General features: G+C 33.9%; 1 long non-coding RNA gene across 5 annotated transcripts in view; it reads right to left on the bottom strand.

Moving 5' to 3' along the window:
* LOC145722840 (uncharacterized) overlaps positions 1–26,927 on the bottom strand; it is a 117,547-nt gene that overhangs the window by 74,334 nt on the left and 16,286 nt on the right. For 4 of the 5 annotated variants that reach the window (XR_014147413.1, XR_014147415.1, XR_014147417.1 and 1 more), the window contains exon 4: positions 23,053–23,147. This is a non-coding gene — a long non-coding RNA (uncharacterized LOC145722840). Of the gene's footprint in view, positions 1–22,477; positions 23,148–26,927 lie in introns of those variants that run through there. The other variant, XR_014147408.1, reaches the window with a different exon arrangement.

A 26,927-nucleotide genomic window follows, 5' to 3' on the forward strand; every position in this document is an offset into this window, starting at 1 on the left:
TCTTTCATTCATGATTTTGTTGATTTGGGTCATTTCTCTTTTCTTTTTGATAAGTCTGGCCAGGGGTTTATCAATCTTGTTAATTCTTTCAAAGAACCAGCTCCTAGTTTCATTGATCTGTTCTACTGTTCTTTTAGTTTCTATGAGAAACTGATTTTTAAAGAGCTGCTCCAAGGGTGAAAACATTGAGAAGGAGAGCTAATAGATTTGGGGGGAGCTTTGCTATAAAATGCACAATGTGAAATCACTGTGTCACCCCTTTAAAAAAAATAACAAAGTCCAAGTTTTCTTGTTCTTTCATGTAGACATGAAAGTATTTTGTGCTTTGTGTAGAAATCCCTTTTGGGGTAAGCAAGAAAGTGCAAAGAAGAGGTAGCCAAACTAAGTTCTTTAAGCAGAAGCTGGGTGGAGCTCATTGGTCTGCCAAATCCTGGCTTCAGGTCAACCTTTTAACATTTCAAAATGCCAAATACTTTGCTTTGTCCTCATTCAGGAATGATAAGACCTGAGCAATTTTCATGGTTCCTAAAATGAATCCAAACTGAAGGAAGACACCCGTTCATGCATAACAAAAACTCTGTCTCCTAGAGGGGAGTGTCTGCGTCTTTGGCATGATCATCTTCTCAGCTTGAACCCCAAACATCATCAGAAACCACTTAATTAGTTCACTTTAATAAACCACTATCACAGGAATCAAAAGGGACCCAAATTCACATAATCAGTATATTTTTCTTCTTGTAGGTAAGTGTAGCTGAGCAAGCAAATCAGGAGAAGGCCTCTTGTTCAGAAAGCCCCTTGGTGGGATGAAATCAGATCAAGCTGAAACACTATTTTGAAACTCAGAATGGGGAAGGTCTTATTAAAAAAAAAAAAAAAACCAACCCAAACACCCTTGAAAGTCCACTGGCAACACCCCCTCATCTATAACTACACTGGAACTCCTCTAAAGACAAATAACTCTGAAGTCTAGCAGCTAGGTAAACTGTGCTCCTTGACTGAGTAGCTCCCACCTTATTAGCAACAGTCTTTCTTTGGATATAATGATTTATTCAGTCTGGGGACAGCTAAGACTGTCTTTCCAGTGACTTTGCATACCTATGCAATTATCCTCTCTGCTTTGACCTTCAAGTTTAACTGTCAATAAGCAATCTTATTTCATTTCTAACACCTTGCTGAGGCCCACACCACAGGTTCCTCAGAAAATACTACCATTTTCTCCAAAATAACAGGCTTATAATTTCTGTATAAGAAGCCATGCTGTCACTCATTCCTTTTTAAAAAGAACTGTTCTCTAAATTTCTATTTCTTCTTTTCACTTAGTTTTTCACTTTATTTTTATAGAAAGTTAAAGGTATAAAGTCTTATAAAAATTTTAATGACATTAAAATTAATAAATTAAATTAATGACATTGGCTTTGTTCTTAAAGGTTTAGGTTTGAACATTAGTAGAAAATATGTCTTTGTAAGTATCCTTGTCAATACCTCATTTTGCTCCTTTTCAACATTTTTAGATTCAATAGTAAGTTCTTACATAATTGTCTCTTCATTGTAAGACCAAATGCAATTCTAGCATATTAATTACTTATGTGGTTTACTTATTTGTTTTTATTTTTTTGTTCTGCAGTAAAGCTAAACAACAACAACAATAACGGGGGAATGCATTTCAGAGGGCTCTGTGTGTCCTGGGATAATCGAGTATCACAGCAATCACTAGAAGTCTAAGTGTCCTGAAAAAAAACAGGTCTAGAAAACGTTTACTTGACCTATTTATATACTCGGCCTATTTCCATGGCATTCCAAGATTTAAATAATGCATGGAGCCCTTCCCTACCCATTCTGATTATTCATTCACAAATATTTACTAAGCATCTCTACTTTGTATCAAGGACTGTATTAAGTACGAGCCATACAACAGACATCTATGAGTTTTATATCTAGAGTCAGTGTCTACAAACTTTTCAAATTGAGCAATGCTATTAGAAAAAAAAGAAAATATACCCATTAAATATATTTATTTATAAATTACATATATGTGTTCCTGTACTGATATCTTATATATTATGGAAATTCATAAAAATAGCCATTTTAAATAAATAAGATTCCAAAAGTTAACAAGAAATATGTGTTCTAATATTTCCTTGCCACATTCCTCTTGATCGATTTGCATAGCAACTAAGGTGTGTACACGCCTCACTTTGAAGACCACCGAACCTGCTGTCCAATGTTTAATGCTTCTGTCTTTGATATTTAAACAGTGAACTTATAAAGTGCAAGTGTATTCACTGAACTATTTTACAAATGAATATACCTCTTTCAAAATGTAATGTGAATTTAAGAGTTACATATCAGGGGCACCTGGGTAGCTCAGTTGGTAAGTGTCTGCCTTCGGCTCAGGTCATCATCCCAGGACCTGGGATCAAGCCCCGCATCGGGTTCCCTGCTCAGCGAGGAAGCCTGTTCTCCCTCTCCCACTCGCCCTGCTTGTGTTCCCTCTCTTGCTGTGTCTCTCTCTGTCAAATAAATAAATAAAAATCTTTAAAAAAAAAAAAAAGAGTTACATGTCAATGTAGGAAAACAATTTAAGAAGATATGTATTTTTCTTCAAATTTATGCAATTTCCCAGACACCAAATTATGTTATGATTTTAGATTGGTAACTTAAGTAATACATATCATGAAATAAATATCTCAGCTTGGAATTCTGACAGAGAATATATTTTATTTTATAGTACTATTTCTTTACTTTTGTACTAATCAATATGAATTAAATTTAATGGCATACTAATAAAATATACAGGATAGTCATTATATAGTGTCTATTATGTAGTTGATAAAATATTGACTGATTAATAGCTATGATTCTTTACTGAATTTCTCTTTAACAAATAATGCAGGTGTTGTTATAATTCATCTTATTGTTATACTAATATCTTTAAAAAATCTTTTTGTAAGATGAATGAAAAAGGCAACAGCTATAGATAGACCTAGTTGCTAAGGATGTGTTGGGTAAAGTGAAATATCTTGTCATTTTTAAGATAGTCTTAAAATTTAAAAACATATACATATTTTTAAATAAATGAATTTGTGTGTTTTTGTATCTACAAACCATAGGGCTTGAAAAGAGAAAGAAGTAATGCTACAATGGGAATTCCCTTCATAGGAGAACAAATCTTTGAGATTAAGGATAAAAATAAAATACTGGTGGTAAAAAGGGAGAAAACAGCTTCTTGGGAAACCTCAGTAATGATTCCCAAAGCTTTTAAAAGCCTCATTTTAGATCTAATGTGGAATCAGAATATTTTAAGTGGAAAAAAAAATTACTTCAAGTGAAAATTATCAGCTGGACTATTATAAGAAGGTTATGGCTACATATGAGCTCTCTTGATCTCAAGGAAACTTAAATACATATAATTAAGGGAAAAAAGCTTACGGGAAAAGGTTATGTATTACATGATTCCAACTATATGACATTCTGGAAAAGGCAAGACAGTAAAAAAATCAGTGGTTGCCAAGGGTAGGATGATTTTTAGGGCAGTGAAACTATTCTGTATGATACTATAATGTTGGATATATGTCATTATACATTTGTCAAAAACCATAGAATGTACAACACCAAGAGTGAATCCTAATATAAACTGGATTTGAGGTAATTACGATGTGTCAATGCAGGTTCATCAATTATAACAAATGTACCACTCTGATGGGAGATGTTGATAATGAAGGAGGCTACACATGTGTGGGAGCAATGGAGTATATGAGAACTCTCTGTACTTTCCTCTCAATTTTGCTACGAATCTAATACTGCTTAAAAAAATTAAGTCTATAAAAAAATCTATAAGCTCTGGTATGTTACTATTTTTAATAGGAAGCAAATTTTTTCTCAAATAAAATTATAATTTCCTTAGGTTTTAACTAAAACATTCCATTATTATAATTTTACAGCGAAATTACATGACTAAAGTGAACTATTTACACATAGATGGCCCAATGAGTATATTAAATATTGACCAAATTTTGGTTGATTGAAGTACTTTTCTATAAATGCCATTGACTATTTCTGTACTCTCATTTAAACAAATAAAAGTAATGATTATTTGGAAAACAGTTTTTGTTTTGTATGTGCTCAGAAAGACAATGACTCAACATATCCAATAAAAGGCCATTTAGAGACTGTACTTCGAAATAAAGCAGGAGACTGAATGAAAAACAACTAATAGACCAGGTTAGAGAGATCTGTGAGACAATGAGTCAAGGAAAAATTATTAAACATCCCCAAGAACCTTCTAATGGCTTAAATCTGCCCTACTAATAATGTTGGAAGAAACAGTTCCTTAGAATTGTAATTTTTATCCTTAAGGCAAGACCTAGGAGAAAAAATGCTTCATTTTTTTGTGTTTCTATAGTACCTACACCTCATTAAATATAAATGCTAACATGAATGTCTCCTCTTATGTCTCAGAACTTCTGATGGTATAAGGAACAGAAAAAAACTTAAACTTGTGTGACAGATTCTTAGCTGTCTCCTAAATCTATTTTCCCCTTCTTACTTAGTAATTAAGTTTTAGATAGGCATTAGCTAGAGACTACATTTCCCAGTCTGCTTTGTAGTTTGGTATGGCTAGGTAATGAAACAGGCCAATGATAATGTGGATAGAAGTAATCTTTGCCATTTCTAGCCTTTGGCCTTAAAACATCGGGGATATATTACCCAATCTCTCTTTCTGCTTTTCCTATAGGATGGGTTATAGACATGGCAGTGACCCAGTTTCAACCATCCCCAAAAGGAGGTCATCTTAGTGATAGCAGGATCTCTCAGTTTCTGGAAGACCTCATTTAACAGCACCTCTTTACCCTTAGATAATGAAGTCAAACTATTACACAAGAAATAAACTAACATCTTATTTTAACAACTAATTTTTGGTTTTGTTTCTTTGTTACAACAGCTTAATATTTACTATAAAGCAAAACCAGTTTAAAAACAAAAGAGATTTATGGACTAATATAACTGGGAAGTCTAGGGCATCAGTGGGCTTTGGGATTGGTTTGATTAAAGACTCATTCCTTTCCAGGTCTCTGTCTTCTATGTATTAGCCTCATGCTGAGGCTGGCTTTCTTATGGTGGTGCAACCATTAACCAATTACTGAGATCAGAATATGAAAATAAGGTGTCTACCTTAGACCTGAGCTTCCTGCCCTACCCTAGAGCCAGAGCTATATGAAGTAGTTGTGGCTACCAAAATGAAAGTTCAGGAAGATTTCTAAGAAAAGACAAACAGATGCTGGGGAGATAGCCACACCACAATATTCACTACATTTTTTGTAGTGGGATTTTTTTTTTTTTTTTTTGGAAGAAGAATGTTCCCAGATCTACCCCTTCTCCCTGACCTCAGCTCCTCTGAGAATCTCTGCCTTATAGATTATGATCTTATTTGTTGTTTCCCCAGGACTTTGGATATGTGTCAGGCACATAATAGAAGCCAAAAAAGATTTGCTTAATTGAATTCATTTAAATTAAGTTTAAAAAGAATAATTAAGAGGAAAAAAAATCATTATCTAGGCAAAATTCCAGGTGTACATTTTTTAACTTGAATTTCAAGTTTGAGATATTGAGGGAACTAGATTGAATCAAATATCTTTGGAAAAAAACCCAGGAACTTTTAGAGGGAATGATATTAAAACAAAATTAAACAGAAGATACAGAAATTATTATCCTTTCTTTCATAATGCTTTTGTTACACTCCACCAGGGGAATCGAGGGATAAGGTGGGGGTGGGATGTTGACCACTAATAGCAGTCGCCGGTATAGAATATTGGATGAAGAGATTAAAGTTACAGAGGGTCTAGTCAATCTCTAGCCTGAACCCCCATTGATAATTATAGACAGAATTGTGGTGTTCAGAGTTGGGCAACAGGCCAGAAAAGCAACACCCAAAGAATGCTGTCTTGAGGAGCTTATTTCATTCACATTCTGTCCCTTCTCAAAAACAACTTGGGAAGAAGGAAAACGCTAGACCATACAAAATATAATTATTATCATTCCAGCCTCTGAAGTCCATCTTGTCTGTGCAGACACATTGTGGAAAATCATGCCCTTTAGGTTTTTCCCAGAAACCATCTGTTCAGGGCATACAAAGTTCCACTTGAGCAAGAGTATTTGGCTTTGTGGCTACATCTCTGTGGCCCACCGTCAAAGGAAAGATCTCTTATTTTTGTTTTTACTAGGCTGATGTAACCATAGGGTAAAAGTTGTGGAGAACCAGATTCCAATCCTAGACTGACATTAAACATACCAGTTAGGAGAGAAAGCCTAATAAAGCAAACAGTGGTGAAGGATGAAAGACATGTAAAATCTACAGATATTAGATTATAAAATTCTTGACAAAAGTATATATGTCTAGGGGCGCCTGGGTGGCTGTCATTGAGCGTCTGCCTTCGGCTCAGGTCGTGATCCCAAGGTCCTGGGATGAAGCCCCGCATCTGACTCCCTGCTCGGCAGGAAGCCTGCTTCTCCCTCTCCCACTCCTCCTGCTTGTATTCCCTCTCTCACTGTGTCTCTCTCTGTCAAATAAATAAATAAAATCTTAAAAAAAAAAAGTATATATGTCTATTCTGTACTCCTGGTCCTCTAACAATGGACTCAAAGAACACAAAACTGTCTTCATACAGAAACAGTCATGAGTTTAACTGAACTATAGGCAAAGAGTAAATAAAATCAGTAGCTACTGACAACTCTTAAAGTCTTGGCAGATATTTTAAAAATCACTTTGATAAAGAATTCCTAGGTGCCTAAAAGTACAAGCTAATCATTATTGTTATTAAATATATTCATTTGTCCCGAACTAGTACCCAAACAGTAATTTTTCCTTTTTATATATTTGGTAACAACAACAAAAAATACATTGTTAAAAATATGTATTTTACAGGCAAAATTAATCTATGGTGATAGAAATCAAAATAATGCCATGGGAAGGATGGGTATTAACAAAGGAGTAGAAGAGAACTTTCTGGCAAGGTGGAAATGTCTACGTCTTGATCTGGTGATGGTTATAGAGGTTTTATATGTATGTAAAAATTTATCAAGCTTTACTTTTAACATTTGTATATTTTACTATATACAAAAGATATCTTAATTTAAAATATTTTTAAAATATGCATTTTTCTTAGGTGAAATTCTAGAATTAGATGTCTTTGGCTTCAAGGAATTATTTCATTTGTAACAACATGAGCATAAATACTAAATGTGCAGGCAGTATTTTCTTCATGTGTGGTCATAAACTTGTACTGAAATTCTAATCACACTCCATATAATAAATTAGTTCATGAGGTTGGATAATATCCCTGGAAATTAATGGCCTTTCAAGATAATTTTTTTTAAATGGGGAATAATGAAATACTGCAACTCCAGCTAATTTTGCTGCAGTTCTGCGGCAGTGTAAGTATGTCTTTGTCTGTAGTCCAACCACCACAAAATCCTATATCCCTGAGATTATCATTTGTGGCTATGATTATGTCACTCGTTTTAACATAACTTTCACCATATTTAAAATTTGAGAATAAATATAAAATTAGAAGGAAAAAATAATATATGGTATAGTCAAATTTCTGAACATAAAATTCAGTGTTAGGATCAACTCAAAATATTTTCTTGTATTTTTCATTCCTTTCAGACACTCCCACACCCACCCTATCTTTGCCCACTGCTCAAAACACAAAGCCTATTTAGGACATTAATGCCTCCACATGCAATTATTTATTGAGAGCTTACAAGTTCCTAGGCACTGGGGCAATAAAGGAAAAGAGCACTAGCCCTTTCCCCAGAGAATTTGCAATCCAAATGGGGAGACAGAACAACTCATTTGGAAATTATTATTTTAAAATGTTAAAATTATTTTATTATTAAATAGCAATTTAATGAAGAATAAAATATATATAGTGGTATGCTGGAAAATATTTAACAACTGGCTCTCTGGGACAAAAAAAAGCACTTTGATTTATAGTTTCTGCCAGTTTCTGTGGTGTAAATACTCTCACCATTAGCTAATATCTAGGTACCAATGTGAAATTAATCAGCTTGCAAAATTCCTCAAATTTTGATAATCTGCTTTGATGAGTTGGTACATGCCAGTTCCAGCATACCACTGCCAAAGTATCTAGTGAGAGTGTAAACTATTTCTGTAGGAGCCTCAAACTATGTAGAATTGTCATAGGAATTCACTTTGTTAAGCATCTACTTAAAATCAAATACTGTTAGATATTAGGAACAAAGATGATTAATTGTAGTTTCCACCCTTAAGGATTTTCTGATCCAGTGGGTGTGGGATTAGATAAGTAAATCATGGACTATAAACACAATCATTAAATGTTATAACAAGGGAAATGTAAAGGAGGGGGCAAGTAACTGGATCCATGGGTCAAAAATGCTTCCAAGAAGAGGTGATACTGAATGTTGAACACTGGTAGGAAGTACTTATTCTCAAGCACTATTGGTGACGACTTCAGCAGGCCTATTACCTGGAGGCCGGTAAAAGCTGTGTTTACCAGACATTTAGGGAAATGTCTTCTTTAATTTTTTCTTTCTAAATCTTTTCAAAGACAAGAATTTTAAGTAAAAAATATTCAAATCAACTGATGCCAAAAATAATTGGATGGAATAGTGGCAATTTTCCTAGTGATTAAAACCAGATTTTTTTTTTTTTAAGATTTATTTATTTGAGAGAGAGAGCATGAGCTTGCATGTGCACACGTGGGTCAAGGGGTAGAGGGAGAGAATCTTCAGGCTGACTCCCCACTGAGTGCAGAGCTCAGGGTGGGGGGCTCAATCTCAGGACCCAGGAGGTCATGACTTGAGTCAAAACCAAGAGTCAGTTGCTTAACCAATTGAGCCACCCAGGTGCCCCCAAACCAGATATTTTAATACCATTAACCAGCATTTCCCAAAGTAAGTTCTATGAAGTGTTACTAAATCACATTCAAAATAAGATTTCATGGTTAAGTAGGCTTGGGAAATATTTTGTGAAGAAACTTAAACAGGTTAGTTACTACAATACTTCTCAGAGCCTTCAATCTGCTCCTGTGCATTGCCATCCTTTAAGAGCAGGCTATAGATAATATGTCCACACTCCTTTACAGAAACTCGTAAGATTAGTGTTCCGAGAAATGCACTTCAGGAAATATAAAAGTACAAATTGTTCATCAACAGACTTTTAAAGTGATTTTTTTTTCAATAGCAGATTCTTAGCAGAAACATACTTAGTCAAACCAAGAACATCTCTAATTATCAAGATTACATAAAAAAAATTACCACTTCAGTTCTATTTCATCATCTCTCAATTACATCATGGATACCAAAGCACCTGACAATTTAGACTAATTTAAAAATATATACAGAATATCAGTTAAGGTGGTATCAAAGATGAATAAACATTACACCACTTGTTTTAAAGGCCTAATTGGCATTTGGTGAGGTGATACAAAAACACCTGTGTCCCCAAATCTTGGTTTGTTCCTAGTATCAAGTTTGACTTTATGGACAATGAATTTTCTCTAAGATAGGAGTTGCCAGAAAGACTCTTGCCCCATGTTCCACAGGGTAGCTTTCAGTACCATCTTCATAAATTCCTTATTTACTTTTTAAGACATTTCTTGAAATCCTCTAATAAAGAGAAGTCCCTCCCTGAGGGTTAGTTAACAGTCAGCAGATTTATCAGGTGTTTTCTAAGTGAGAATTAACAGGAAGCTTACCCTGAGAGAATAGAGAAGCAATACACTTTTTAGTTTGGAGGAGAGGGGAAAGATTTGTGCAGTGTGGATTTCCCTTAGGACACAACAGTCCAGGTTTGGAAGGCAGTTAAGTAACTATGCCTGGGTGAATCACTCCAAAGTTGTAAGAATTTCTGTTTAGCTTTTCATGTCTGGCTCGTGTCACCCAAAAGTCCAAGGGTTATGCAGTCTGTTAAAGTCAGCTTCTGGAGGACAAAGGAGGTCAGAGAAGGGGAGTAAGGAGATGGGGACAAATGAAGTATAATCATTACATCTTCAAGGCCAACTGGATGGTGATAGATTCCACTATTTTGAAATTTTCTTCTCCCTAACTTATATGTTCACTTATTATCCAAAATAGAATATATCTGGTATCTTTAGTGTGGTTAGACCCAGGCCAACCAAACACAGCCCACTGCTGCTTGCTTTTGTAAATAAAATTTTACTGAAATTCAACCATACCTATCAATTCTACAAAGGCAGAATTGAGCAGTTTCAAGAGTGATCATGTGACTTACAAAGCCTAAAATATTTACTATCTAGTTTTTTGATAGAAAATTTTACCAATCCCCGGTTTAAATAGTCCTTCTTTTTCTTTCCATTCTAATTTTCTAAAATATTTTCAAAGGGACTTAAAATTTATACTTTCAGAATTGGATTTTCCCTATGAAAAGATTCAGGTTATTTTACACTAAAAAGCAAATTATAGCTAAGTCAGTGTAATAGCTAGGCTAGCACATGCAGTTGAAAAGTGGGAAAATAAAATGGTTGTTTTGAAAATATCCTTTTTTAAGATCACAAACATCTGGATATTTCCCAAGACATCTGGAACACTGATTGACTTATTTATATTTAGCCAGGTGCATTTTGTAAACACTTGAGGTAAAAAATAAACATTAAAAGTAAAAATAATAATTTCATGTAACATCTTTGTTCAAAATACTAAATATCAGCTTTCTTACTCATTTAAAAGGCACCAAAAAGTACAACTAAGTCTATAATTTTATCAGACATTTTGGAGAGTTTAAAGAATATGATATTGGTTTCTTTATTTTAATTTGGTTATGTAATCTCTGTATTCTCATTGTCTGAATGATAAAACATCATTATGATGTTTTTTAAAAAGGCCTCAAAATTTAGAGTAAACAATCTATTTTTCAGTTATTATATAGTAGAGTATCAGCAAAGTAGTAGGAAGAATGTCCCGTCTCTGAGCAAGTGAACCGAAATAAAATATGTTTCTTGGTCTCTCACCGTCAGCTGTTTTAATGTCAGAATTACCTTTGGTTAGAGCCAAAGAGATTGTCAAGAAAGGAGGTGGGTCTTTGGAGACAGACTAGGGTTTGACTGCTGGCCCAATTACCTTCTAGCCTATTTTGGCCCAAGTTTCTACTCAATAAAATGAGGATGATATTTTTATCGGAGAATAATAATAATAAAATAATGGCTCCATTTATTCACTTGCTTACTGTGTACCAGCCACTAAGCTTAGTGTATTATACATACCTTACCTCATTTAATCCTCACAAAAGCCCTAAAGGTAGTTACTGTTATTATCTCTAATTCAGAAATGAGTTCATTAAAGTATTAACTTCCAGTTTACAAATTCTACCCTTAGAAGAGCAGCTACCAACCATCTGGTGCCTACTGTGTACTGGGGTCTTCGCATATATTTTCTCAGTTAGTCCACAGTGCCAACAGGTAGCTGTTATTATTATCTCAAGTTTTCAAATGAGGAAATTAAGGTTTGGAGAGGTTAGTTTTGCCAAAGTTACATGGCTATTAAGAGTCAGAGCTGGGGGGGCACCTGGGTGGCTCAGTCGGTTAAGCATCTGCCTTCGGCTCAGGTCATGATCCTAGGGTCCTGGGATCCAGCCCCGCATCGGGCTCCCTGCTCGGCGGGACGCCTGCTTCTCCCTCCCCCACTCCCCCTGCTTGTGTTCCCTCTCTCGCTGTGTCTCTCTCTGTCAAATAAAGAAATAAAATCTTTAAAAAAAAAAAAAAGAGAGCTGGGTTCAGAACATAAGAAGAAAAAACCCCAGGGTCCATGCCTTTAACTTTAACTATACTGCCTCAGCAAGGAACAGCTATTATTATTATTATTATTATTATTATTATTATTACCATAGGTATCCTGTTTTTAAAAAAAACATAAAATCAATACACTAAAAATATATACATATGCATATGTTTGAAACTTGACAAACATTGTTAGGGAATCATATAGTTCCATGTATAATATCTTGAATTGAGAGCATTCATCTTTGTACTGAATTGCAAGGTAAATATGAGGACTACTAAAAGTCAAAATAGAGCTAAGCACTCCCACCTGGATCTACTTCCACAGGACAGTCCTTCTAAAAACACAATTTGAAATTTTGTATTTCAAAGTTATGTAATACCTACATCAGATATCTTAAATAGTGTGTGTTGCTGAAAATGTACAAATCCTGCAATTATGTCATCTCAAGCTCTGAGAAAGGTACAATAATATTTATGAAAGAGCATGGTGCCAGATTCACTCCATGTCAGAAAAATCAATTTGAGTTCTAATGTTCTTGTAGCCTCACTGCAGATTGTCAGCTAGAGCAATATGCAGAAAATATATAGCTTGCTTGACTTTACCCTTGTCGAAATAGTCTCAGAATTATGGGATAGATGAATTAAAATTTCTATCTGAATAGACTTTCTCCTTTTCTGTTTTTTTTTTTATCCATTATTAGATTTAGGGATGGTTGCTAAAATGTCTACAAAGAAATGGCATGTAACCTGGAAAATTGCTGCAACAGTTTGGTTTTTGTTACAACATTTGGGCGAGTTTTGAAGAGGAGGTACTCAAACAATCAAAGACACTGTGCAAATAAAATCAAATGTTTTTTGACCATCTAACTCTTAGCAAGCCACTTCCTGCAAATTCTTCAGGAAGCATAGAATCTAGCCCATACTGTGCTTTCTCCAAACGGAGAAAGAAAATGTTAGAAATGTGAATAGCTTTTCCTGTTTTATCTTTTCATCATTCCATTCTTTCCGCACTCATAATGAACCATAATTGATACTTTTTTGGGTCACCCACCCATTGGAGAGTTTCTGAACACATGAGTATGCTACCTATTGGTGGAAAGGTGTTTATCCACCATTTGCAAAAGATGGGAACTTTTATGGATCTTTTAAGAAAAAGGTAGTATCTTTGAGACTTCTGCTTGTATGACCAATTATTCAATTGATTTGTTTCAATCATTTTATTTTTCCTCATTAAAGTTAAGTTTTATTCACTAACACCATTTAATCTTAGTTTTAGCTGGTCAGTACAATGAGCAGAATATAGCTAAGGAGAAATACAGGTCTATAGCCTGAGGGACTCCTATCTTTCTCATACTTCATAAGGGTATGAAGAGAATTCAAAATACAGAACCTGATGAAGTCTCTGATTCAGAGGTTATGCTGAGAGTATAGTTCACAGGTCTTAAAAACACTTTGAATTTTCTTTTTTTATTCTAGAGTATAAGATTCGATAGTTCAAAAACAAATACTGAAGAATTTAAATTCTAAGTTCATTTGGAAAATCTATGATGTGCAAGAACTCACCTCATTTTTATGATTGCTCTATTAATAGCTTAAAAAGGCAAAATTAAATTCATTCCTAAGGATAATAGACTTTATGGTAGCTTTGTACAGCTGAAGATAGAAGACTATATTACTACTTCAATAGTGAATGATTTTAAATATTTTAACAACATGCTGAATATTACAAGAGAACCTTACCTGTTTCTTCATTAGTAGGTAGGGTTGCTACATAAAATACAGGATGCCCACTTAAATTTCAATTTCAGTCAAATAATGAACATATTTTTAGTATATATATGCTTCCTGAAATATCTGGAACATACATTACTTTAAAAAAAAAAAAAGATCCTTCTTTATCTAAATTTCAAGTTTAACTAGGGATCCTATATTTTTATTTGCTAAATCCACCAACCCTACCCACCAAGCCCTCTGAATGGTTTTCAAGTGGTGTTCAGTTCAACTGGCTATCAACACCCTTTACACTTACCCATTCATTCATTAACTCACTCATTAATTAATTCAGTAGGTATTAGAATACGTCCTATACTGTTGTTGGCATCAGGAATAGTTTTGCAAAACCCCTTGCCTCATGGATCAGTGGTTTTCAATCTTGGATGTCCATTATAATTAGAAGGAGAGATTTTTTTAAATGTTAATAGAGTCCTAAATACAACCCTCAAAGATTCTGAATTACTTGTTCTGGGATCTGGACTGATTATCAGACTACAACTTCCCCAGGTGATTCTAATGTATGACCAAGGTTGAGAACCACTGCTGTGGATGAAGACAGACTATGTATTTTTAGTTCTTATTTTTGCAATGCCTACATCTGCCACCAGGCGTACCTATTAAGGGTTGAGTCACTCAGCAGATCAACTCTTCAGGGAAGCAAACTGCAATTTTAACTAAGATTTTTCCAAAGCAATGTAACTCCTTATTAAGCTAGCATTATACATTTTTAAATTAAACTATTTTCCCTCAATTTTAGAACTATGAATATTTAAATAAATGCATTCATCCATTCATTCAAAAATACTTATTTCTGTTTAAGCACTGGGCACTGCACCAGGCACTGGGGATGGAGCCATGAAAAAGACAAACCTCCTATTCATGCAGGAAGGACACTTAGTGTGAAAACAAAAAATAAACACTGCCTATGAAGAAAATGAATCAAGGAGTCAAAAGCAATTAAGTAGTAGGGAGGGTGCATTTTAGATGGAGCAACCAGGAAAAGTTTCTCAGGGAACCTGAATGATGTGAAGGACTGAATCATGCAAATATCTCCAGTGAAAGGTAAAAGAAATACTAGGTGGGAAAGCCTTGAGGTCTGAACAAGCTTGGTGTGTTCGTAAGAAGAGCTGGAAAGATAGTGTGGCTACAGCAGTGGTAAGGAGAGAGTGGTACAAGATAAGGCCAGATAAGGCTATGTAGGTCCTTAAACCAAGATAAGGACATTGGGCCATATTCTGGGCTGTGGAGTAACAGACATGGTTTAATTTACCTTGTAAAAATATCACCCTGGCTTCCATGTGGAGACTGGGTGGTAGGGTAATGGTCTCATAAAAGCAGGCAGACTACTGCAGTAGTTAGGGTGAGAAGATGATGGCAACTTGGACTAGGGCAGTAGCAGTAGAGTTTTCAAGAAGTGATTGGGATATAATTTGAAAGTAAATCCAACAGTTGCAGATAGGTTGGATATAGGATGTGAAGCAAAGAGGAAATAAGAATGTCTTGGATTTTAGCTTCTACAAAGACAGGGATAAAGGGCTGACACAAGAGTTCTGGTAGAACCAGGTTAAGTTTGAAGTGCCTAGTGGTCATCCCAGTAGATAGGGTCATTATGGCAGATATGTATATCTGGAGCTCAGAGAAGCAGTCAGGGCTGCAGATATACATTTAGATCATCATCTCTACATAAAGGTATACTTTTTTTCTCTCTTAAGTTAACACACTGGACTCATTTTAAACAAAGTGGGCAGTCATTTCCTTTCTAAGTAGATTACTTCCTTTGGGAGTTATACCTATGACCTAAACACTGGCACCTGATGACTTGCAATCCTTTACTACAGAGAACAAATATAAAAAGAAATATTGCCCCTACAACTTGTTAAATGTCCTTGGGATAAATACATGAAGTAATTGTGAAAATTATTTTGGATGACACATGAAGTCTTCTTAGACTATAACTAAAAAAACTTAATGATTAAGAAATAATAATTTTCAGCTGTAACTGCTTTTTTTTCTTAAAATTGTTTTATCAGATACTTTAATATTCAAACAATCCAGAAGTATTTTTTAGAAGCATATATATGATGAAAAGGAGCACCTGGGTGGCTCCATTGGTTAAGGCTCCAACTCTTGGTTTTGGCTCAAATCATGATCTCAGGGTCCTGAGATTGAGCCCCACCTTGGGCTCTGTGCTCAGTGCAAGTCTGCTTGAGATTCTTTCCCCCTCCTTCCCCCCCACCCCTTCTCTCCTCCCTCCCCCCTCCCCCGCTCACACATTCTCGCTCTCAAATAAATAAATAAAATATTTAAGAAAAACAGAAGTAAATGATGAATGAAAATTAGATTTTAAACTATTGTGTTTTTTAGAATGAGATTCATACAAGTAGCATTAGTTTTAAAAGGTTAAAAGAATTTTAATACATTAAATAATCTTTATTACAATATTTGATAGAGTATTCCATTTGTAAAGTTTTTCCAAAGCTGAGTTGTAGTAGGAAAAAAAAAAGGATTTTGAGCTTTATATTTGCGACTAAACTAGTTACATGCCAGAACACAAATTGTTTAACTGCTTTGAACCTTAGTTTTCTTATTTAAAAAGGCAATAATGTACTTCAAAGGTCTTTTGTCTAAACAACATATGTAAAAATATTTCAAAAGTGATAAAATTACACACAAAAGAGAGGTAAATAAACCATAGCATAGCGTCCACATACTTTTCTATTGGTAAATATATATCCTGTACTCAAGAACTCAAAGTGAATGACAATGATGCTAACATCACTACGATAAGCTAGTGAAAAGGTATAGCAAACTCAAGAATATAAAGTCAAATATCTTGACTCTTTTTTTTTGACTTGTTTCGCTGGTGGTATTAGTTTACTTTTTTCTTGAGCTGTTAAGGTGATTGGGTTTATCTTTTTCCCTCTCTGATAGGGATAAATGAGGTATTTGAGATGGTGAGATTAAGGAGTAACATCTGACAAATGGATAAAAAAGAAACTATAAAGAATTCGGATAAGACACAAATAAGCAGCAACTTAATTCTCCTATAAAATTTACAGTGTAAGCAATATATAATTATGTATTTATTTTAGTAATTATTTACTGCTGAGAGTTTTTTTTTAAGAGAGTTAATTTTCACTAATCAGCAAAATACTATTATTGGTCAGCCTTTGGAATATGGAAAACAGTTGTATCAAACAGTAACAGGATTCATTCCCATTTCTATCCCTTGATTCCTGGACCTGTGAATCCTGGCTAAGGGAAAATCATCATATACATAATACTAATTTAGACATAAATAGCCTCCTAGAGGATATGGGAGTGGCATCACTCACTATTACTCCTGGTATCCACCAGCAAATTTTTTGCTTCCTGTACCCACAACCTTGCACTCTACTGGTCCAGAGGTCTGAGTTTCAAAAGGAGGCTTCCAGCAGGAGACATAGGGAGAATACCACATGAAGATAGAGGACTAGAGTAATGCATCTACAAGCCAAAGAATGACAAAAATTTTTGGCAAACTACCAAAAGCTAGAATAATGTGATGGGGAGGATTCCCCTATAGGCTTCAATGGGAGCATAACCCTGCAGACACCTGATTTTAGACTTCTAGCCTCCAGAACTGTGAGACAATAGATTTTGTTGTTATTTATAAGCCACCTAGTTTATGATACTTTATTATGGTAGTTTTAGAAAAGTAATACAACCACTATTTAATAAATCCTCTTCATTTAACAAGGCCCAACGCTTGTTTAGGAATTTACTATTTCCTAGGAACTATTAGCTAACAGGCTATGTCTCCTGTTTTTCAGAAGCAGTTAAGGAGAAACAAGAAGGAAAATTGAATCAGGTAGTATAATCTTTAAGTGAAAAAAATGTTTATGCTCTTTAAATAAAGCACCTTTTATTTTCTCACTTTAAGAGAACAATAGGGTGATTCTATATATGGAATAACATCGGCAAATAGACTTGAAGAATATGAGCCAATTTTATAAGTGTAACAGAGGATGATTTAACATTCAATGATATACTTTTAAACTTTACCTTAGCCAAGGGTCTAAAAGACAAAGGAGGCCATTATATTGTCCAAACTCCTAAAGCAATATTTGATTTGGACCAAGGAAGTACAGACACTCCAGACAGATGGGATAGGGGAAGCAGGGGAAATTTTAAAGAATCTCATAAGGAAACTTTTAAAGGAGTATAACATCCATCATTTTGTCAACAGTGATTGGTTAAGGCTGAGATTTTAGAGTTCAATAGGACTTTGAAATCTAAAATGTGGTACTATTTTACTGCTCAAATACATTTTAATACATTGATATAATTCAACACACACTTTATCACTAGTTACAACCACCAGATCATCTGCAAAAAAATCTATAAATGTCATAGCCAGAAATTCTTTACATCTTAAAGAGAAAAAAAAAATGAGAAAATTCCTCTTTGTATGAAAGAAAATCGTAGGATTGCATATGGGTTAAAGAAGAGATTTGAAAGTGGTTCCAGAAGATAGTAACAAGATATATTTAGCAATAAAAGTGGTAACTAAGAGTTGGCAACTAGTTTATAGTTAAAAGATCAGCTACCAGAAGAACCTCAAATCATAACCCTATGTCAAGAGTTAGTATACAATATAGAAAAAGAAATTATCCAGACAAAGGGATATGACAGGAAAGAGATCATTCTCATCAAATGGTTGGACTGACCTGAAAATATTAATAGTGGTACAAGACTTTGATGATTCATAACCTCTACATGGTGGAAAGTAGGCGAATGAAAATGGTTTTTAATTTTCACTACTCTCAGCAATATTTCAACATTACCTTTCCCCTGAAGCTTAAGGATATATGATAGTTGGGATTTAAGTAGATAGAGGCCCCAGAATGAGGAAATCAACCCTGAAGATGTCACCTTCTGGTGTGGAGGGCCATACTCTCTAGAGGAGTAAGTATAATCTATCAACCATATATTGATATTTAGAAAAGAGCAAATTAGTTCAAGTTATGTTCTATGGCCCCCTCAGAATTTTATGTTGGGTCTTTTGCTTATTGTTAACCAAGAGAAAAGTGAGAAGACTGCATGAAACATTTTATTGTCAGGCCTGCAAGTGGGTGTATCCTGTCCAACACATTACTTTAGCCAGAATCCAGTCAACAGGCCATATCCATATTGCAGTTTGGGCTGGGAAAGGTAGTGGCCCCATGTGGAAGAGGAAATGGGTTTGATAAGCATCTAACAATTAGTGTGAAAAAAACTGATACATATTAATATGCACACTAACTTGAAAAGATATCTGTAGCCCCATATTCATAGCAGCATTATTGACAATAGCCAAGAAATGGAAACAAACCTAAGTGTCCCCTGATGCATGAATGGATAAAGATGTGGGATATATATATATACATGCATATATATGTGTATATAAATAAAATTAACTTCTTTATAAATATATATACAGTGGAATATTATTCATAAAAATGAGGAAATCCTGTCATTTGCAACAACATGAATGGAACTTAAAGGCATTATGCTAAGGGAAATAAGTCAGACAGAGAAAGACAAATTCAATATTATCTCACTTATATATGGAATCCAGGAAAAAAAAAAAAGAATAATATCAAACTCATAGAAAGAGATCATAATTGTGGTTACCAGAGGCAGGGGTGGTGGGAGGGGGAATTGGAAGAGGGTGGTCAGAAGGTACAAACTTCCAGTTATCTTATGTTTATCTTATATCTTATATTTAACATATAAAGTAATAATACAGATACAATATACAGCATAATGACTATTAACACTGCTGTATGGTATGTAGGAAAGTTGTTAAGAGAGTAGAACCTAAGAGTTTTCATCACAAGGAAACATTGTTTTTTTTCTTTTCCTTTTTATTGTATCTATATGAGATGGTGGATGTTAACTAAACCTATTGTGGAATCATTTTACAACATATGTAAATCAAACTATCATGCTGTACACCTTAAGCTTATACAGTGAGGTATGCCAATTCTTTCTCAATAAAACTGGGGAAAAACATGCAAAAATATCCTCTATTTTTATTTTGTGGGCACTTGCAGTTATGTCTATACCAACTACTAATTTTCAACCTTTCTGGATCAGATTGGATCTCTTTAATCTATAGCCTATATGTGGGTTTTGCTTTGTGATTCAATCTAAGAGTTTTCTCTTTTATAGTAAGTTTATTCCATATAAATTTATTCATCTGAGAGATATGTTCGGACTTAGTTCTGTCAAATTATTTTATGGATTTTTTTGTTTTAAGTAGGTTCCATGCCCAGTGTGGAGCCCAATGCAGAGCTTGAACTCACAACCCTGAGATCAAGACCTGAGCTGAGATCAAGAGTTGGGACACCTAACCAACTGAGCCAACCAGACGCCCCTTCTTCTTTCACTTTTTAAATGTTTGCTACAGGTTTTTGTTTTTTCTTTGGTTTAGTTTTAAGCTTGTTTATTTTCTTTATAATAATTTCAGTGGTTTCCTTTTTTCCCCCCCAGTGGTTTCCTTTTTAAAAGCAATATAATTTATCATTTAAAAATATGACTTTTATAGGTTTGAAATGTCCGTTAGCCTAAACCTGTGTAATAATTTGGATTTGTATTAAATTCTTAGGATGTTCTTTCTTTTTCTGAGGAAAATGTAAATAATGTTTCATAGTCTTCCAGCACTTATTGTTACTGGGATGAATGTCTATATAATTTTCTCTTCATTTTTGGAATAAGGTAAATTTTTAGGCTATTTCTTGACATTGACTTATTTGTGTAAATGTTTTCTAAGATGTTGTAAAACTGCTAAATAGTTTTCTAAAGTGTGCAATTTTTTAAAAAGATTTTATTTATTTATTTGACAGAGAGAGACACAGCGAGAGAGGGAACACAAGCAGAGGGAATGGGAGAGGGAGAAGCAGGCTTCCCTGTTGAGCAGGGAGCCTGATGCGGGGCTCGATCCCAGGACCCTGAGATCATGACCTGAGCCAAAGGTAGACGCTTAACGACTGAGCCACCCAGGTGCCCCTAAAGTGTGCAATTTTTCAATACCACCAGCAATGTTTGAGTTTCTGTTGTTTCACATCCTTGCCAATACCTGGTATTTCTAGTTCTTTTCATCTTGGCTGGATTAAATGGTATATAGTCATTTGGTCATTTGAGTTTCAGTTTGCATTTTTCTGATGATTACTGATAATGAATTTTTTTTCAGCATTTATTTACCAGTTATATATTATTTATACAGAAATAATTATATAAAATATAATTATAAATATATATTACATATATTATGTATATAATTATACACAAATATAATTTGATATATACATACATATATATATGTATATATATAACATTTTCTCCCAATCTATGGCTTGCCTTTTCATTTTCTTAATGGGATGTTTTAAAAAGCAGAAGTTATCCTGAGAAAAGAACAAAGTAGGAGGCATCATATTTCCTGATTTCAAGCTATATTATAAAGTTATAGTAATCAAAATTCTATGATACTGGCATTAAAACAGACACACTGACCAATGGAACAGAATCAAGAAACCTAGAAATAAACCCATGTGTATACAGTCAACAAATATTTGACCACAGAGCCAGGAATATGCAATGGAGAAAAGACAGTCTATTCAATAAATGGTGCTGGAAAAATTGGATATTCCCACGTAAAAAAATTAAACTAAACCCTTATCTTACTCCTCTCACAAAATGAAGTCAAAATGGGTTAAAGACTTGAAGATTGGAAACCATATATTCCTAGAAGAGCACACAGGAAAAAACCTCCTTGAGTGGTCTTGGCAATGATTTTTTGGATATGACACTTAAAGCATAAGCAACAAAGTACAAAATAAATAAGCAGGTCTACATCACACTAAAAAGCTCTGCACAGAAAACAAAAACAAAGGAACAAAAAAAATTTTGATCAAAGTGAAAAGACAGCCTACAAAATGGGAAAAAATATTTGCAAACTATATATCTGACAAGGGGCTAATATCCAAAATATATAAAGAATTCATACAACTCAATAGCAAAAACCTCCAAATAATCCAATTAAAAATGTGACAAAGAAAATATATGAATGGCCAACAGGTACATGAAAACGTGCTCAACATCACTAAAGGGAAATACAAATCAAAACCACAGTATCACCTCAAAGCATAATCAAAAACATAGAGATAACAAATGCTCATAAGGATGTGGAAAAAAGGGAACATGTGCACTGTTGGTGGGAATGTAAATTGGTACAGCCGCTATGGAAAACAGTAAGAAGTTTCCTCCAAAACTTAAAATTAGAACTACCATATACTCCAGCAATTCCACATCTGGGAATATATTTGAAGGAAATGGAAACACTGACAAAAATATCTGGACCCCTATGTTCATGGTAGCATTATTTATTATAGCTAAGACACAGAAACAACCATTCATGGATGAATGGATAAAGATGTTTATAAAAGAACACACACATATATATATACACACACATACACAATACAAACATACATACACATTCAGTGGAATATTCAGCCATAAAAAAGAACAAAATCCTGCCATTTGGGAAACAGTGATGGACCTTGAGGACATTATACTAAGTGAGTATAAGTGAAATAAGTTAAACAAAAAGGACAAATACCATATGATCTCACTTATATGTGGAATCTAAAGAAACAAAAAACAAACAAAAAACCCCCCTCCAAACTCATAAAAAAAGAGATCAGATTTGTGGTTACCAGAGACAGTAGGTCAGGGAGGGTGGGATTGGATGAAGGTGGTCAAAGGTACAAACTTTCAGTTATAAGATATATAGTACTATGGATGTAATGTACATGATGACTATAGTTAACATTGCTATATGGTATGTTTGAAAGTTGTTAAGAGAATAAATCCTAAGAGTTCTCATCACAAGGAAAAAATTTTCTTTTTCTTTTTTTTTTTGTATCTATATGATATGATGGAAGTGAACTAAACTTATCGTGGTAATCTTTTCACAAATATGTAAGTTGAATTATGCTATACACCTTATATTTATACAGTGTTATATATCAATTATATCTCAATAAAACTAGAAAAAATAAAAATACTGTTGGAAAACCTAAAATAATAACATTTCTTAAGACCACTCTGAAAGGAACTGAGACTGCAACTGTGTCAAAACAAAACATACTATATACGGGTTTACACCTAGGAAATGGATAATAAAACAATCCTGAGTGAAAAGCACAGAAGAAAAGAAGAAAGGCAGTTATCACTATGGGATCTTTCAGCAACTCTACAGTATCAAGCAAAGAAAAACAATTCAGTAAGGATAAGTTGGATGAGCACTGTAAACCAATAGCTGATAATTGAGAAGAAACTGGAAAGGAGAAAAGGAGTAGGAAAGTCAAAATCAAACAATAAATTATGTTTACAAAAGAATAATAGATTTTAAATTAGTCCTAAGGCATATAGCTACTTTCACATTCTACCTTGGGATGAAGTGTGGCCTTACCTTGCCAAATAGATTTTTTAAGTTCAAAGAGATTTCTTGGCACTGAGCATTACTTCAGGATGTCAACAGAGTCAGGATGATCTCCTCATAGATGCCTGAAATTTACATATTCAAACAATTACATCTCAGATCCCACATGCCCACGCTCTCAATAACCTTTTGACCAGCTCCCCAGTCACTTTAATTCCTTATTTTATTAAATAATATATTAAAATTTACAAAAGACATTTAAAAAATTAAAGAGTTTTTAATTGTGATAAGTCTAGTATTTTTTGCTTTTATGATGGGAGTTTTGATGTTTTATCTCAAAAATCTTTGTCCACCCCAGTTCTATAATGATTTTCTCCTTGGTTTTCTTTTAGAAGTTTCATAATGTTTTAGTTTTTATGCTCAGATCTCTGATCCATTTCAAGTTAAATATCTGTATTTTTTGAAAATTAAATCAATTTTGCATATCTGGGGTAACTACTACTTGGTAATGATACATTATTTTTATGTATTACTAGATTAGATTTATAATATTTTGATAAGAAATTTTTTTTTTTAAGATTTTATTTCTTTATTTGACAGAGAGAGACACAGCGAGAGAGGGAACACAAGCAGGGGGAGTGGGAGAAGGAGAAGCAGGCTTCCCGCCGAGCAGGGATCCCGATGCGGGGCTCAATCCCAGGACCCTGGGATCATGACCTGAGCCGAAGGCAGTCGTTTAACCGACTGAGCCACCCAGGTGCCCCTTGATAAGAATTTTTGCATCTACCTTCATAAGGGATATTGGTCTGTAATTTTATTTCCTTGTAATGTCTCTGTCTGGTTTTAGGGTATTAGGACAATGTTGATCTCCTAAAATGAGTTGGAAGTATTCCATTCCCACTATTTTCTCAAATCTACATAAGACTAGTGTCACTTTTCTTTCAATATTTTCTTAAATTTACCAGTCCTATCATGTAGGACTGATATTTTTGTTTTTGTTTTGGAGGTGGGGAGTTTTTAAAAAATAAATTTCATGTTTAATGGAAGTTTTTCACATATATTTTTTTCTGTGCCAATTTTGTTAATTTGATCTTTCAGATTTTCAATGATATCAAGTTTAAGTCATCAATTTTTTTCAGAAAATAGGTCATTATTCTTTTAATGTATATAAGCTCCATAGAGTTTTATCCTTTTTCATTCCTATCTTTGACATTTTTTATTCTTCCTTCATTTTTTCTGATCAGTCTAGCAAGTTTATCAATGTTATTGATCTTTTCAAAGAACTAGCTCTTTGTTCAATTGATTTTTTTCTATTTTTTATTTTAATTCATAATTCTATTTTGTTTCATTCCTTCTACTTATATTGGGTTTCATTTTTTTTTCTTTCAGCTCTTTAAAATAGAAGCTTAGATAATTGATTTTTAAATTTTTTTTTTAAGTATTAGCACTTAAAGCTATAAACTCCCTTCTAAGAATCACTTTAGCTGCACTCTACAAGTTTTGATGTGTATTCTCATTATAATTCAAAAATAATTTCATTTCATTTCAGTTCAGTTCAACATATTTTCTAAATTAACAAGTTATTTATTCATTGAATCATGGGTTATTTAAAACCGGGTAGTTTAATTCTCAAGTATTTAGGTATTTATTTACAGATAAATTTTGTTATTATTTTTAAATTTCATTTCATTGTAGTCAGGGAATAATGCTATATGATACTGAGTATTTTACATTTATTGGAATTTTTTTGTGGCTCAATATATAATCAATCTTGATGAATATTTCCTATGCACTCAAAAGTAACATGTATTTTTTGTTGGATGTAGTTTTCTATATTTCAATTAGGTTAAGCAGGATGATATTGTTGTTCGTATCTTCTATAAACAGTGATTTGCTGTCAACTTCTTTTATCAGTTACTGAACAGTGTTGAAAGCTTGAACCATAATTATAGATTGATGTAACCTTCCTTTCAGTTCTCTTAGTTTTGGTTTCATGCATTTTGAAACTCAGTTGTTAGGTGAATACACATTCAGGACTTTTATGCCCTTTTGATGAATTGATCCTTTAATTATTATGAGATGACATTCTTTACTTTTTCTTTCAGTCCTTTGAAGATGTTTTTCCATTGCCCTCCAGCTTATATTGTTTCTAATGAAAAGTCAATGTTAATTCTTATTTTATTAATTGCACTACAGGTAAAATGCCTTTTTTGTTTTTGACTCACTTAATTTTTTTCTTTGTGATTAATTTTCAATAATTTAAGTCTGTTGGTATGATTTTCTTGGTGTTTACTCTGCTAGGGACTCACTGGACTTCAAGCTGTTATGCATATATAACTTTCTTCAAATTTGAAAAATATTTGACTGTCATTTCATTAAAAAATTTTCTGCGCCTTCCCCCAACATCATCTATACTTAGTTTAGATTACTTGATATTGTCGCACAGTCACAAGAATCAATGTGTTCATTTACTTTCAGCCCTTTTGCTCTTTGTCCTTTAGTTTGAACAGTTTGTGGTTGTTTGCTATATCTTCAGTTCATTTACCTTTTATTTTAGTGTACAGCTAGCTATTAAGCTCATTTATTATTTTTGGTTTTTGTTTTTATTTGGATACATTTTTTAGATCTAAATGTTTCATTTTAGTTTTTTCATATCTTCCATTCCTCTCATTTTCATGTTTTCCTCTAAATCTTTCAAAATATTTATAATTACTATTTTAAAGAATGTGTCTGCTAATCTCATCATCTTTTATATTTATGGGTTTATTTCTATTAATTAATTGCACTTCAATTAGTCACTTTTCCCTGCATGTGTAGTAATTTTGGATCCAACACTGAATATGATTTTTATGTTGCTGACTCTGGATTTTTAATCTTTCTTTAAAGAATGCTGAGTTTCCCCATGGCATGGTTATTTCATCTATGCAAGTTTTTTAAAAAAGCTTTGTTCATGTGACGATAGAATTCTTAATATGGTCATATTCTAGCCCTGTTACTAAGTAAGACCACTTGGGGATCTCTACTGAATGCCTTGATTGCTCAACAATGTTCTCCATTCTGGCTGCTCTAAACTCAAATATTTCCCAAGACTGTTCATGCTCTCCCTTCCTGCTTTCCAGTCTGTAAACTGCCTCCATTTAGAGAAGTAGAATGATTGAATAACTCATTTCATTTGTTTCCCTTCTCTTTAAGATCACCTTCTTGTACTGTTTTCCAAAGTCTGAAAACAGTTCTTTCCTACATTTTGTCCAATTTTTTTAGTTGTTTATGGTGGGAACACTAGTGTAATACTTACTACTTTTTTTTTTGTCTTTTTATTATGAAATTATAGAAAAACACACAAAAGAAAATGTGGCTTAGTGAATTACTATAAATACCTGCTATGTTCTCAATGTTTGTGTTCCCCTCCTCTAAAATTCATATGTTGAAATCCTAACCCCCAAAGGTGATGGTATCCATAGGTGGGACTCTGGATTAGTGCTCTTATAAGAGGTTCCAGAGAGCTCCCTGGCCCCTTCTGCTTACTGATGATACAAGAAGTCTGTGACTGGGAGGAAGGCCCTCATACCGGCATGCCAGTTACGATCTTAGACTTCCTGGCTCCAGAACTGTGAAAAATAAATTTATGTTGTTTATAAGCTACCCAGTGTGTAGTATTTTGTTATAGCTGCCTGAATTGTCTAAGATAATACCCTTATAACCACCACCCTGGCCAAGAAAGAGAAATTGGTTAACCATCCTAGAAGCCTCTCTGTGTGCCCTTTCCCACTGACAGCCCCCTCCCACCCATATCCACTATCCCAACTTGTATGATACTCATTTCCTTGTTGTTGTTATGGACATCCCTAGACACTATAGTTTAGTTTTACCCATTTTTAACTTGAATTGTCTTTTAAGTCTCCTTT

The sequence above is a fragment of the Leptonychotes weddellii genome, chromosome 1, assembly GCF_054177405.1.
Source record: "Leptonychotes weddellii isolate Sample4059 chromosome 1, ASM5417740v2, whole genome shotgun sequence".
Classification (NCBI taxonomy): Eukaryota; Metazoa; Chordata; class Mammalia; order Carnivora; family Phocidae; genus Leptonychotes; species Leptonychotes weddellii.